This window comes from Gracilinanus agilis, chromosome 2, assembly GCF_016433145.1.
Source record: "Gracilinanus agilis isolate LMUSP501 chromosome 2, AgileGrace, whole genome shotgun sequence".
In the NCBI taxonomy this organism is placed as follows: Eukaryota; Metazoa; Chordata; class Mammalia; order Didelphimorphia; family Didelphidae; genus Gracilinanus; species Gracilinanus agilis.
In genome coordinates, this window is record NC_058131.1 from 3,887,095 (window position 1) to 3,900,211 (window position 13,117).

Consider the following 13,117-nt stretch of genomic DNA (forward strand, 5'->3'; position numbering starts at 1 on the left):
CTGTCTCCAGGCCCAGCGAGGACGCCTGAATACTTCTTGTGTTCTACGTAGGACGGACCCCTGGAGCCCCCTGAGAGGGGCCCGAAGCAACCCTCGGGGGCCAAGACGAGAGCCCACCGAGGCCTCGAGGGAAATAGAAAACGCAGCAGCAGCCCCGGCGCCACGAGGGGCCGAGTCTCAGCCTGACCCAGGACAGAAATAAATGTCCTCCAGGCAGCAAGGACCCGGGCCAAAGCCCTTGGGGCCCCTGGAAGCCGGAAGCACGGCTCGCATCCATCCCAGAATGGGCCTCTTTGGCTAATTCTGTATCGGCCAGGAGCCCAGGGAGGGCCAAGGAGGGCCAGGGAGGGCCAGGCCCGTGTCCCCCGTGACCCTGAAGCTCTCTCACGCCACCCCCTGCTCCCCTGGACTCTGTCCCCCTTTTCCTACCAGTCTCCTCCGTGGGGAGGAGGAATGAGGAGGACGGAGGGGCGAGAAGGAGGCATCTCCTGAAGCAAAGCTGCCAGCCACACCTGAGCCCTGTGGACGCAGCAGGCCTTGGGAGGGTCAAGGGAGGGAGCGAGGCTGGCCAGGCACGAAGGGAATCACCACGTAGGAGCAGGAAGAGGCCTCCGAGGCCACTGAGCCCCTCTTTGACTCGTGGAGGAAATCAAGGCCAGAGACAGGAGGCCACTTGCCCAAGTCACACAGCTGGGCCCTTCCAGTGCGCCCGTGGGCAGAGCCGGGATTCCCCCCGAATCTTCTCCTTCCGAGGCCCCAGAGCCGTGGAGACACAGACTCGGGGAGCTGCTGGACCCCACACAGCTGGGAAGTCACGGGACTTCCAGACCAATGGCGCGCGGCCCCAAGACAGCCACACAAGGGAGGGGCTCCATCGTGGCCGCGGCCCAAAGCAAGCCTCATTAGCCCCGTCGAGGCCTAAAACGAGAGGCCCGACTACACGTCCCGCTCCCTTGTGGGCCGGCCTAGTCACTACCTCACGAGTGAGCAAAGGCTCGAGTGGGGTTTGCTCAGCAGGCGGCAGAAAAGCGGCAGCAGCACGACTCAGTGCCGGAGAAGCCGACGCGCCCCGGCAGCGGCTGGCCTCCGGGTCCGGCCATCCCCGACCCCCTCAGCTCCCCCAGCGGCCTCCCGGCCGGACTCCTGCCCAGCCGTTGCCCCTCGTGAGCTCCCTTTTGTCTTGGCTGCTCCTCCCTCCAGGGGCTCTGTTGGACCACTCGGCTGGTTCTGAGGATCGGTACTGACTGCGGCCCCGGGCAAGGCCCTCAGGCCCTGTGCTCTGGGCCACCCTCGCCTGGATGAGATGCTGATGGGCCCTGGGAGAGGCGTCTGCTCCGTGGGTGAGCCGGGGAACCCCAGCTCTGGGCCGCATCCCTACCCCGATAGACTTGGAGAGGCTCTAGAGCAACGGTCGGCAACCTTTCTGGCCGTGAGAGCCATAAACGCCTGCGGAAGGAGGAGGATGGAGGCAGAAGGCTGGAATCTGGGGCACGTCCTGGGGCTCTGCCCAGACTGGCCAGTGGGGAGGTGGAGCCAGATATGGCTCGAGAGCCGACGTTGCTGACCCCTGCTCTAGAGGCTTCCCCGCTCTCTGGGGAGAGACTAAAAGACTTTTCTGCTTTCTTTTCCAAGATCCGTGAAGCCAATGAGGCACCTGCTCTTCTGGGCACGAGCCTGGCCAAGGAAGAAGGAAGGCTGAAATGGGGATGCCGGGCACCCTGAGACGGCGTGGGAGGCCCCTTACAGCCCCTTTCAGGGACCTTTTCACGTCCCCCCCCCTCCTGGGAACTGCGTTGGCTGGTGGTTGTCCTTCCTACTCAAGAGGCCCCACACGGCATCTCTGGGGATGTCTTTTGGCTTGTGCACACATTGGGTTGAAGAGGCGCATAAAGCCGTTGGCCTCAGTCTCCCTTTCAGAGCCATCCAAGTCCAGTGGCCAGACAAAGCCAGGCTGACTGGCGACAACCAGGGATGCAGGGATGACCCGGGCACCTTCCGTGTCTGGCCAAGCTCTGAGCGCTCTGCAGTGCCCGCTTCAGTGGCCTTCATGGCCATTGGAACAAATGGTTGTCTTCTGCCCCTTCTGCCAGGGGAAGTGTTCAATGCCAGCGGCTGACACCCCCGAGCTCACCAATAGGTCGGAGGCCCGTTAGTTACCCTAAATCTACCTGCTTAAACCCATCTCCAACACCGTTTTTGACCAGCTTATGGCTGCCGCACATGCTACAGCTCCATGGAGCCACGGGTCAGAGCTAGGCGGCGGGTGGGCGCCAAAGAGGATGGGCAGCCCTCATGCTGGAGGCTCTAGTCTTCCTTGGACCCTCTGTATGTCCTACTCGGTGGTCCCCTCTCCTGGTCCACCATGTCCACAGGATCTACCATCACGGCCACGGGTGTGGGGAGGAGAGCCCAGCAGTCACCTTCCGAGAGGCGAAACGGGATTCTCTCTCGAGAGCTGGATTCTTTTCCCACAAGACACCTGCCTCAGCTGCGAAGGAGTCGTCTCTCAAGCGCCGGCGCTCCTCCCGCCTCCTCGGACGCCCTAAGGAGGCTTCGCTTTTTAGAGGTCGAGGCTTCGGGCACCCGCCGGCTGCCACCCTGTCATTCCGGCATCCACGGACTGAAGAATTTGGCGAATGGCTGAGCGAGTTGTGGCGTGCGATTGGGATGGCATCCTCGTGCACCAGGAGGCACGATGAACGGGGAAATGCGCGAAACCCACGGAAAGAGCCACGTAGAATCGTGACAAGTGAAATGAGCCCAATCGAGGGAACGTGCTGTCCAGCCACAGCAATGTCATGCGAACAATGAGCCGTGCGCGCGCGTCCGCCTCCGGAGAGAGAACCAACCGCTCGGCGGAACTCGGGAAGACGGAGCTTTCCAGAGACGCAGCCTTCGTCAAGGATGCCTTCTCTAGAGCGCGAGGGGGGTTTATGTGACAAATAAATAACATTTGAATTTTTAAAAGAATTTCATTCCATTTTACTCAAAAGAGTAAAGGCGTGTTGGCACGTCATCCATCATAGATTTAGTGTGGGAAGGGCTGGTGGAAGGAAGGAAGTCCAGCCCCCTCGTTGAGAAACCTGGTGCAGAGAGATTTGAACCCAGGCCTGATTCCAGATCCAGCACTCTACACCAAGCTACTCTGTCACACCCTTACATTTCCTGGAAGAGCTGGACACGCCATCCTCTGCTCCTTGCCTGGGATGGCACTAGTCTAGGGACTCCCGAGTGAGGGAACTCCCTCTACCAGTGCAGGGGAAAGACTCCAGGAACCCTCCATGTGTAGGGAAGAGCAGGAAGGACGAGGTCTCCACTGCCTCGACCCAAACCTGCTGCTCAAAAAGAATGCAAACAGACGAGTATAACTTATATCAGACTATTCATTGCCTCAGGGAGGGGGGGCAAGAGAGGAGAAAATCTCAATTCCCAAATACCAGAAAACAATGTCAACACCCTACTAACCGCATCTGATCTCATTCTGACTGTTATTTCTTCAATCATCCATCCATCCACTCATCCATCTGCCCATCCAAATACTTATCCATCCATCCATTCATCCATCCAAACCATCCATCCATCCATCGACTTACCCATCCATCTACCCATCCAAATACTTATCCATCCATCCACTCATTCATCTACTTATCCATTCACCCATTCATCCATCCATCCATCCATCCATCTATCCAAACCATCCATCCATCCATCTAGCCATCCATTCACCCACCCACCCATCTACTCATCCATCTACTTATCCATCCACCCATTCATTCATCCACCCATCCATCCTTGCATCCATCCATCCATCCATCCACCCATCCATCCATCCATCCATCTACTCATCCAGGCAGCATAAGGAGGATGGAAGGGGAGGGGTTCCTGCTCTGGGCCTCGGGGGATCTGGGCTCAAATCATAACCCTGACCCAGCCGTTTGAGCACGGGCAAAGCCCCTTCCTCCCACCTCACCTGGAGACTCCATTTTCTCCTATGTAAAACGAGGGAGGGGGCCGGCTGGCTCTGACACTTGCTCTGCTTGCTCAATCCTCCCCACTCCCAGCCTCACTCGTGTCTTTGCTCTTATCAGCTCTGCCCAAGATCCTTAAAATAAACCTTCCTCTCCCCTTATCGCTCTCCAAGAGAATGGAGCATTGCATGATTTTTAATGTCTTCAGGCCCTCAGACACGGAGCTATAAAATCTCCACCAAGGACACGGCGGACACTCTGAATGGCTGGAAAAATGGCCACATGCCTTCTGGTTTCTCAGAATGAATTAGATCTAAAAGGCTAAAAGGCAAGATGGAGCTGCTCTGCCCAGGCATTTATTCAGGCTGGTGTGGGAGAAAAGCGCCCTGAGATCATACCCAGGCTCAGAACAAGCAGGATCAGCTCACTCTGACCCTGTCTGAGTCCCTGCTCACTGTTGCCCCTAAAGCCCCCAGAATCCGAGCTCTAGTCCCACCCAAACTGCAGTCATGATCCAAGAAAAAAGAGGAGAAAAGGCCCTTCTCTTGCTTCTTGGCACAGGTGAGGGCCTGGGGGTCAGAGCACGGCCCCATCACTATCACCCTCGGTCGGGGCACTGGTTCCTTTTGCTGACCTGCTTTTCTCCTTTCTTTTTCATTCTCTGCTGGCTCTAGAGTGGGGATGAGGGCACATAGTTAGAAATAAAGACAAACTAAAAAGAAAGCAACAATTCATGAACACTTTCTTTCCTTTCAATCACCTGAGACAGGCAACACAAGAATGATTCCCATTTTACAGATAAGAAAATTGAGGCTGAGAATGGTTAAGGGACTTCCTCAGGGTCACAAAGCTAGGAAGTATCAGAATCAAGGTCTGACCCCAGGCTTCTCCTGCCTCCAAGGCCAGGGTACTCACTGCACTTCATGACCTCAATCCCTCACAGACCTTCCAGAGCTTGGAAGGAAGACGAGTCTCTTTCATCATATTCTGGCCTAAAGAAGGAAAAAAAAAAAAAAAAAAGGTATTTGGCCTCACCCTCAGGACAAGGACTGCTATTGAGAGAGGCAGAATGGGGCAGTGTGGAGTCAACAAGTCCCAAGTTCAAATCATGCCTCTTCCACTTCTTGCCCATGTGACTTTGGATAAAACCCAGAGCTTCTCTGGACCTCATTTTCCTCATCTACAAATGAAGGAGGACAGACCAGATGACTTCTGGGGTCCCTCCAGCTCTAGATCTAAGATCCTATGGCCCTTTGGCAGCAGGCCTTCCTGTTGCCACACACTTTCTGGCTGAAGGGAAGGAAAGAAGGGAGGGAAGGAGGGAAGGAAGGAAGGAGAAAAGGAGGAAGGGATAGAGGAAGGAAGGAGGGAGGGAGGAAGCTTCTATCATCTTCCAAGGGGATTCCAAAGTTGACCCCATAGGGAATAGGGACGTTTGAAGAGTAAACTTGAGCCCATGCAGGCTGGGCCATCCAGGAGGGGCACAGTTGGTCCTGCTGGGCAGCCTGAGGCCTCCAGGTCTCAGGGGATCCCTAAGACTGAGCTTCTCCTCTTCCTACTTAACAATCTCTTCACTCTCCAGCCACCAGCCCCAGAGCCGGCCGGCCACTTCACCAAAGCAGGAGCTTCCTCTGAGCTGCTGCTCTCTGCAGAAGAGGGCCGAGCCTCCACTTCCCCGAGGCTGGAAATCCCTGCCAGAGTTATGGTCCGGCTCTTGGAAAGCAAAGCAGGCCCAGGACTGGCAGGATCCTGCAGCCCAGAGAAAGTTTCCTAATATTTCTTAAAGTGACAGTGGGGGACACGGGTGTGAAGCTCAGAAGGTGGGAAGGGAGAGGAGGAGGAGGAAGGAACCCCCTCCCTCCCCTCTGCCCCCCCCCCAACTCTCCTTCTTATCCCAGTGAGCTCACAGGCTGCTGAAGGAAGACAGAATAGAGACAATGCTTGGGGCTGCCAGGGGCCTCAGAGATCAATCTGATCCTTGATTGTACCACGAGGGAGACTGAGGCCCAGTGACAGGGAGACTGAGGCCCAGTGACTGACAGGGAGACTGAGGCCCAGTGACAGGGAGACTGAGGCCCTCTCTTCTGGAGGGACAGGGCTGTCTTTCTGCCCCCAGTGCCCAGCACACACTAAAATGCTTGCTCTTATTGAGCACCTACTAGGCGGCAGCCGCTGTCCCTGGTGCTGGGGCTGCAGAGGCAGGGCAGCAGGTCCCACCTTCAAGGGGGAGACAACAAAAGTAACCGGGAAATCCAGGGTCATTGGGGAGGGGAAGAGAGGAGAGGGAGCGCCTGGGGGGGGCGCAGAAAGATCTCTCTCCTCCCCCAGGGTGTCCTCACTAAAGGGGGAGCTCCTTAGGGAAAGGGCTGCTCTTCTCTCCCTCTGTACCCCCGGCCCCTGGCATGGAGCACACACAGAGCAACACCTAACCAAAGCTGCCACCAGACTAAGACCCAGAACCCAGAAACTCAGAACCATGAAGGCCTGAGCAGGGACCTCAAAAGGTCCTTCTGGCTCCAAGATAAGGTCCAGAGAAAGACACCCAAGGGCCGGGGGAGGGCCCTCACCTGGCTGCATCCAAACTGGAGGCAGTGAGAGGACGGAAGACAGAAAAGTCCTCTTCATCTCAGAGAGCAGAGTGGAAAAGGAGCTGGTCTGAGGGGCGAGAGACTCCCTCTGACACCGTCTTGTCGGCCTCAGTCTTCTCACCCGGAAAATGGAAGCGCTGGGCCTGATGATTTTATTCTGAGGCCGTTATATCTTAGATGTAAGAGGACAGTCTGAGGGCCCGGACGAATAGAAGGGAGTCAGGACAAACCCTCCAGGTATGTGCAGTGAGTCATTTCCCCGTCTTTGTCTGAGAAACTTAAGCCAGCTGTAAGTCTGGGTGGGAAGAATCTCCAAGTCACGGTCATGGTACCATTGTAGAAAGCGCCCAGAGGCCTCTGGGGTGGGCTCCGGATCCGTCCCAGGCCAGGGTAGGGAAGTCACTCAGATTCCTCACCTGTTACTGAGTGGTTTGGACCAGACGCCCTCTGAGGTCCTGCTCATGTGTGACTCCAGGTTCTGTGTTCGATGGGACGCCATGAATCATCTCATCCGGCCTCTGCCCGGCCAATGGCCTCTTCTAACATCCCCAAGGAGCGGCGTCCAGGCTCTAGATAAAGCCTCCAACCAGAGGGAACCCGCCCCGTAGGCCCACGGCAGAGAGGCAGAGAGGCTGTGGAGCCCGGCGGAAAGCCCCGAAGCGCTTCTGAGAAGGGGCTCCTCGTCCGGGAGGCTTCCAAGCCAAACCTGGAGGGGCGTCAGGACCGCTGAAGAAGGGGCTCCTGCGCAGGGAGAGGGCGGGCGCCGCCAGCCCAGAGATGAATCACCAAGAAAGGAACTTTCGAATAGGGGAGCCCCCTCTGGGAGACCCCGAAGGCTCTCATCACAGATGCCAGCGCCCGAGGAGCGCAGACTTATCGATCCACCTCCAAGGCAGGCGGAGGAGGTGGCCTGGCCGGGATCTCAAACCGCATCCTTCAGCCACTGAGCTTCCTCCCCTCCCCTCTGGCCAATTAAATCCTTGACCTCAAACAAGTCACAGGAGATGCTCGGAGGCCCCATATATCAGCCACGCGGCCCAGAGCCCGGCAGGACGACGGAGCGAGCTCCCCGCTGGCTCGACCCCAAAGGTTCCACGGCCTCTGCTCTGCGGCTAAGGACGGGTCTCCCTGAGAGGAGAGGCTGGGACGAAGCCCCCCTTCCCCACCCCCCCAGCTTCTCCACCAGATCCTCCTTTCTCGGCCGTGCAAACTTGGTGGCCTTTACCGGAGCTCAGCCGCCCCTGACCTGGGCCTTGAGAGACTGGGGTCCGGCCACACCACCGTGACTCACAGAGAAGGACCAAATGGCTCAGGCTTCAGCGCTGCAGCCCCCCCTTCAGAAAACACGCCCCGGTCTGAGAAATGGCCTCTCAGATGCGCAAATGCTAGCCAGAGGATCCCTGGCCCTACCCTGGCCCTCAGGGTGGCACAGCCAGGACAAAGGAGGGTCCTGGGCCCAGGAGGAGTGCTTAGAGGGGAGGCAGAGGTCCCAGGTTCTAATCCTGCCCCTGCCCCTACCTACCTGTGGGACCTGGGGCAAGGCTCGGATTTCTGTCCCCAACCCTGGATTCCTCCCACCTTCTGCCCTCTCCATTCCTCCTCATCTGCTACTGAAGCCCCAGCCTCCGTGCACTGCCTGAGGGTGGGGTGGACTGAGACCACGGCTGGGGCCCCCAGACTCCTGGAAAAGCTTTCCATTTGTCAGCGCCTCCTCCTTCCCCTCTGCCTTAGGCAGCGATGCAGCTTCTAGGCCTCTAACCCATCACACCATCCCCGAACGGATGGCCTCTGCCGCCAGGCCTGCTGGGGACCCTCTGCTGGTTCCTTTCCTGCTTGACCTCCCCTGGGCACTACTGGGCCTCCTGCCTGCCGGATCTCTCTCTCTCTGTCTCTGTCTCTGTCTGTCTGTCTGACTGTCTGTCTCTCTGGTCCTCTCCCCACAAACATGCACTGTGTACGTCTGTCTACACGTGTCCACACGTACAAATACATCGATCGCTACATGTGTGTGTGTGTGTGTGTGTGTGTGTGTGTGTGTGTAACAGATACAAAGATTCCTCCAGCACAGACCACCCTGCCCCGTGCCTGGCAGGCCCTTCCTCCTCCTCTCTGCCAGTTAGGATCTCTTCAACCTTCCCTCCACCTTGAGCCTGCAGGCCACCTCCCAAAGGGTGCCTCTTGTGCCCCTAGGAATCACCAGGGGCCTCAGTCTCCCCAAATTGTACAGGAGCACCTCTATCCCCAGAGGCCTTCATAGCCACAAAGCCTGGCTGCTTTTATAGCATATAGACATGGCCTGAGGGAAGGAGGGGTGATCGGGCAGGCCTGGGTTCAAGTTCTACTTGGGGTTCACCCTGGTTGTGGCACCCCAACTGCTCCCAGGAAATCTAAGAAGAATTCCATATCTGCATTGTCAGAAAGGAAAGCTGGAGCAAGAGGCCCCCCACCACACACCAGGAGTAAACCCAGGCCCAGAGCAAATAAAGAGAAGGGGGGGAGGGGAGAGAGACAGAGATAGAGAGACAGAGAGATAAAGAGAAGAGAAAGAGACAGAGAGACAGAGAGACAGAGAGGGAGAGAAGAGAGAGAGGGAGAGAAGAGAAGGGGGGGAGTTAAAGAAGGGGGGGGGGTTAGCAGGGAGGGAGGGGGTGCGGCCTCCCCCATTAGAACGTCAGCTCCGGGAGGGCACGGGGCACTTGCTCACTCACGTGGTCAGGGTTTAATAAAAGCTGTCTCATTCATTAGCTCCATAACAAAGTAGACAAAATTCCATTCTAAAGGGAATTGCTGCCACTAGGGAAATGGCCCCCTGTCCAGCCCCGCCAGGCCCTCCTAATTTAAGGCTAAAATATGGAACCCCAAGAAAGGGAGCTCTTCAGGGCCCAAGCCCGAGCCACCCGGGGAGGGCAACGAGGCAGGGTGCAGCCACACACCTCCCCGACCGCGGCCATGCTCTGTTAAGCAGTGACAACATGCCCTCCTCACCAGTGGCTGTGGTGGGGAGAATGAGGGGCCCAGAGACGAAGGGCTTGGCTCTCAGCTCCCTCTTCTGTAAAAAGAGAGGGTGGCACCGGATGGTCTCTGAGGGTCCCTGGCAGGCCCAAGAGTCATTATCGTGGCATCATCGTCTTCACGGCAATGGCAATAAGAGGCTCACTTCAGGTGGCACCAAGTCTTCTAAATCTGTTGTCTTGGGGGATGCGCCCACCGGAGGTGTTATTGCCTTCATGAGCACAAAGAGGATCCCAGAGAGGGGAAGTGGCGGGCTCGGGGTCCCCCAGTTAGGAAGGCCAGGGATGGGCACGGGCCTCTGCCAACAGCAAGCTTGGCCAGTCCTTGCAGCCTCCATTCCAGCTTTCCGTCTCATGGTGCTGCCCTTGGATCGCTGGCCAGTCACCCCCAAAATGAAGCGGCTCCTCACTCAGCAGCTGGAAGAGACGCCCTCTCGCCCACTGTCTAAGGCCCCCTGGAGCTGTGAATCTCCTCCTTACGAGCCGGGCTGGCCGGAGCTCCAGGGAACCCTTAGCGGTCACTGCTCAGGGCCTCTGGCGCCCTTCCTGGGGAGAGGAGGAAGTGGAGGCCCGGGAGGAGGAGGGCCTGCTGGAGCCCAAACAAACCAGGGGAGGAGTCAGGAGCAAAGCCGGGACCAGAACCCAGTGCCTCCCACCATCTTACACATATGTTGCATGTGCATGCGTGTCCCGGGCAGACATGAGCGCTTTAAGGGTGGGCAGGCCCAGCATTTGGCCCTTCTGGATGTCCCCCAGAGGCTGGCCCACCACAGGCCCCTCGTCTCTGCGTGTCTTGGGGATGGGAGCCTGGCTCCCAGGTCTGTGGCAGACAGCGGGCAGGCCGGGGCTGGCACGGCTCCTGCTGCTCCGGGAGCTCAGCCCCCTCTTTCTCCTCCCCCCAAGTGTCTACGTGGAGACAATCAAGCTCCCGGCAGAAGCAGCCGTCAGGCCTCCTCCCAGCTCTGACTGGGTCTGACTGACCCCCCACAGGCTCCTGGCTCTCCCCTCTGTGGCACCATTCCCTGATGGGACATGAGTTCAAATCCCACATCTGCCACTTCCTCACTGTCTGGTGTCAGGCAAGCCAGTCCCCTCCCTGGACCCATTTTCTCTTCTGCCACAGGACAGGTGAGACTCAGTTACCCAGAGGGCCCCTGCCAGCACTAACTGGAAGCCCAGAGCCTGTGTTCCTGTCCCCTGCCCTCTTCAGGGTTCTTCTTCCTTCTGAGCTGCTCTCTGGGGCCCGTCTTCTCCCCCAACCCGGTTGGGGGGGAGGCAGGAGGAAGGGTCCCCCCCCAGGGCTCTCTGAGAGCCTCCAGCCCCCCTCCTTTGTCAGGGCACAGGCCTCCTCAGTAGCAGGGAGCCAGTCAGGGTGGGGGACCCTATATTCACTGGCATAGGGAACTCCCCAGTGAGGAAAAGGGGGTGTTCGATAAGCCTCTGGGTCCTAGTGGGGGAAGTGAGGGCAGTCAAGTAGAGCCAGAGGCTCCAGGTTCGAATCCATCCCATCCCAGTGACTTCTGAGACCCACTGCAGACTCTGAGCTGGAAGGGACCCTAGACCAGCCGCAAGCCCTGGGGGGGGGGGGGCAGGGCTCAGGCTGGAGCCCCAGCTCAGGAGGAAGGAGGATTCCCTGAGGGTGGAGGGAAAGCCCCCCCTCTCCCTTGGGCCGGGAGCTGCCTCTTCCGGTTTCCTGAGGACCAGCCCTCAGCCCCTATTTGCAAGCCTGGAGAGAGGGTGAGCTGCAGCCCCTCCCGGGAATTCACATGCAAATCCTTCAGGCAAATGGGCCAGAGAGAGGGGCAGCCCCGCAGCTGGCCCCAACTCCAGGGAAAGGCCCCTCCTCCTCCAGGGCCCCAGCAAATGGGGGTGCTGAGGGTTGGATCCAGACTCCGAGGGAGCCCCCCTCTTTTTCGGGGGCTCACAGGGCAGGGGAGCATGAACCTGGGCTGGCTCCAAAGCTGCTAAGTGACCCACTGAGCCTCCTTGGGCCTCAGTTTCCCCATCTGCAAACAAGGGACTGGGTTTCTGTGGCCTCCCACATCCCGTGTTGGCCTTGTGAAGGAAGGAGGCAAAGGGACCCCCGGAGCAGAGGCTCTGCCCGAGCCCCTGGCGGGCACCCAGGAGGAGGAGGAGGAAGCCCTGCAGTGCCACAACCCACAGCCCCTGCAGCAGAGACCTGCCGAGGCCCAGCAGCCACGGGCCAGACAGCGTGGAGCCTGCAGCCAGGGCTCTCCTGATGGGCCTGGCACCGAGGGCACATGGCAGGGCCTGGGCAAGGGGAGCCGAGCCAGGCGGAGCCCGGGGGAGCAGGAGCGGGTGCAGCCGGGCAGCCCTCACTCACAGAGACACAGACACACAGACAGACACGCAAGATGAACTTGATGCCCGGCGCCCCCCTCCCCTCCCCTCCTCCAAAGGGACGAGCCTTCCACCGGACACTTCCCAGGGGCTCAGGGAGGAAACGATCCAGGAACAGTCGATGTTCCAGGGCCGGGCTGGATCTCCCGGAGCTACCTGTGGCCTCCCTCCCTCAGAGCTAGGACCAGACGTGTGCCTGGCATTGGGAGAAGGAGAGCCCGGCGAGCTGGAGCCAGAGCCCAACCAGTCTGAGAGCGCTCCTCCGGCTCTCCTGTCACACCTCCTCCGGGAAGCCCACCCTGATCGCCGCAGAGCCCCCCTCCCCCCCTCCAAGTCCCTAGAGCACTATCTCTGCTTCCTTCTACTTCTCGGGAGATGCTCCCGGCCGCCTCTTTTCCTCTCCAACACCCCGGGCTTCGGAGCTGGATGGGAGGGACCCAGGAGTCCAGCTAGCCCAAGTCCAGGCCCGGGTGGAGAGGGCGCCCGCGGCCGCGAGTGCAGGAACAGACGCCGGAAAAGTGGGCTGTGCTGGCCTGGCGGACGGGGCCGAGATGTCCCCCCCCTCCCAGCTCCTTCGGGCCAGCGTCTGTCCGCCAGGGCGCGGGGCTCGGGGGATGCAGGGGAGGAGGCGGGAGTCCAGCTGGCCGGGCTTCCTCTCACAACCTCCGTGACCTTGGCTCACAGGCCGCTCTTCTGGGCCTCAGTTTCTCCACTTGGGAAGGAGGGCGGACTGCTCAGCGGCGGACCTCTAAGCTCCCTTCTGCCGGGGCAGCCCGAGGCGGGGGGAGGCCTGGAGCTAGTCCCCGAGGCCGGGCTGGGCACGAGGGCTGCCCCTGGCTTCTCGGGCGGTCTGACGGACGGACCGGAGCCGCAGTCCCCCCCCCACCTCCCCCCCAGGCAACAGGCACTGGGTAGGGGGCGGCGCGGAGACGGCCTGGGCCACAAGTTGGGGCTCCTGCTCCGGGTGCCAGGCGGCCCCGGGCAGGCAGTTCCCGGTTCAAGTCTCAGTTTACCCACCTGCCAAATGGGGCTGCGCCGGCCCGGACTGAAAACCCGGAGGGAAGCCCGGGGCGGGGGGTGGGGGGGACCGCAGAAGGAAGGGAGGGAGGGAGGAGGAGAAGACCGAGGATCTGGCGGCGGCTGCAGGGACACATACCTGGAGGGGGGAATCTGTACACACCTGCTGCAG